The following is a 2,500-nucleotide window of genomic DNA, read 5'->3' as shown; positions in this document are numbered from 1 at the left end:
CAGAAATGATACATTGGAAGAATCTTTTTGGTCTTCCAATATCAATAGGTTGATTGTTTCGCTCCTGTATCTTCCAAAAGGGAAAAAGATCTCTGAGAGTTGTTTCATGGATCCGAAAGAGAGTACTTGGGTTCTCCCAATAACTCAAAAGTGTATCATGCCTGAATCTAACTGGGGTTCGCGGTGGTGGAGGAACCGGATCGTAAAAAAGAGGGATTCTAGTTGTAAGATATCTAATGAAACCGTAGCTGAAATTGAGATCTCATTCAGAGAGAAAGATATAAAATATCTGGAGTTTCTTTTTGTATCCTATACGGATGATCCGATCCGCAAGGACCATGATCGGGAATTCTTTGATCGTCTTTCTCCGAGGAAGAAGCGAAACATAATCAACTTGAATTCGGGACAGCTATTCGAAATCTTAGTGAAACACTTGATTTGTTATCTCATGTCTGCTTTTCGTGAAAAAAGACCAATTGAAGTGGAGGGTTTCTTCAAACAACAAGGAGCTGAGGCAACTATTCAATCAAATGATATTGAGCATGTTTCCCATCTCTTCTCGAGAAACAAGTGGGGTATTTCTTTACAAAATTGTGCTCAATTTCATATGTGGCAATTCCGCCAAGATCTCTTCGTTAGTTGGGGGAAGAATCAGCACGAATCGGATTTTTTGAGGAAGGTATCGAGAGAGAATTTGATTTGGTTAGACAATGTGTGGTTGGTAAACAAGGATCGGTTTTTTAGCAAGGTACAGAATGTATCGTCAAATATTCAATATGATTCCACAAGATCTATTTTCGTTCAAGTAACGGATTCTAGCCAATTGAAAGGATCTTCTGATCAATCCAGAGATCATTTCGATTCCATTAGTAATGAGGATTCGGAATATCACACATTGATCAATCAAACAGAGATTCAGCAACTAAAAGAAAGATCGATTCTTTGGGATCCTTCCTTTCTTCAAACGGAACGAACAGAGATAGAATCAGATCGATTCCCGAAATGCCTTTCTGGATATTCCTCAATGTCCCGGCTATTCACGGAACGTGAGAAGCAGATGAATAATCATCTGCTTCCGGAAGAAATCGACGAATTTCTTGGGAATCCTACAAGATCAATTCGTTCTTTTTTCTCTGACAGAGGGTCAGAACTTAATCTGGGTTCGAATCCTACTGAGAGGTCCACTAGAGATCAGAAATTGTTGAAGAAACAACAAGATGTTTCTTTTGTCCGATCCAGGCGATCGGAAAATAAAGAAATGGTTGATATATTCAAGATAATTACGTATTTACAAAATACCGTCTCAATTCATCCTATTTCATTAGATCCGGGATGTGCTATGGTTCCGAAGGATGAACCGGATATGGACAGTTCCAATAAGATTTCATTCTTGAACAAAAATCCATTTTTTGATTTATTTCATCTATTCCATGACCGGAACAAAGGGGGATACACGTTACACCACGATTTTGAATCAGAAGAGAGATTTCAAGAAATGGCGGATCTATTCACTCTATCAATAACCGAGCCGGATCTGGTGTATCATAAGGGATTTGCCTTTTCTATTGATTCCTACGGATTGGATCAAAAAAAATTCTTGAATGAGGTATTCAACTCCAGGGATGAATCGAAAAAGAAATCTTTATTGGTTCTACCTCCTATTTTTTATGAAGAGAATGAATCTTTTTATCGAAGGATCAGAAAAAAATCGGTCCGGATCTCCTGCGGGAATGATTTGGAAGATCCAAAACCCAAAATAGTGGTATTTGCTAGCAACAACATAATGGAGGCGGTCAATCAATATAGATTGATCCGAAATTGGATTCAAATCCAATATAGCACCTATGGGTACATAAGAAATGTATCGAATCGATTCTTTTTAATGAATAGATCCGATCGCAACTTTGAATATGGAATTCAAAGGGATCAAATAGGAAATGATACTCTGAATCATCTAACTATAATCAAATATACGATCAACCCACATTTATCGAATTTGAAAAAGAGTCAGAAGAAATGGTTCGATCCTCTTATTTCTCGAACCGAGAGATCCATGAATCGGGATCCTGATGCATATAGATACAAATGGTCCAATGGGAGCAAGAACTTCCAGGAACATTTGGAACATTTCGTTTCTGAACAGAAGCACCGTTTTCAAGTAGTCTTCGATCGATTACGTATTAATCAATATTCGATTGATTGGTCCGAGGTTATCGACAAACAAGATTTGTCTAAGTCACTTCGTTTCTTTTTGTCCAAGTCACTTCTCTTTTTGTCCAAGTCACTTCTCTTTTTGTCTAAGTTACTTCCTTTTTTCTTTGCGAGTATCGGGAATATCCCCATTCATAGGTCCGAGATCCACATCTATGAATTGAAAGGTCCGAATGATCAACTCTGCAATCAGTTGTTAGAATCAATAGGTGTTCAAATCGTTCATTTGAATAAATTGAAACCCTTCTTATTGGATGATCATGATACTTCCCAAAGATCGAAATTCTTG

The sequence above is a fragment of the Tasmannia lanceolata genome, unplaced genomic scaffold, assembly GCF_043159265.1.
Source record: "Tasmannia lanceolata isolate RefF3 unplaced genomic scaffold, GAP_Taslan_0.1 ptg000171l, whole genome shotgun sequence".
In the NCBI taxonomy this organism is placed as follows: Eukaryota; Viridiplantae; Streptophyta; class Magnoliopsida; order Canellales; family Winteraceae; genus Tasmannia; species Tasmannia lanceolata.
This window is presented reverse-complemented; position numbering follows the sequence as displayed.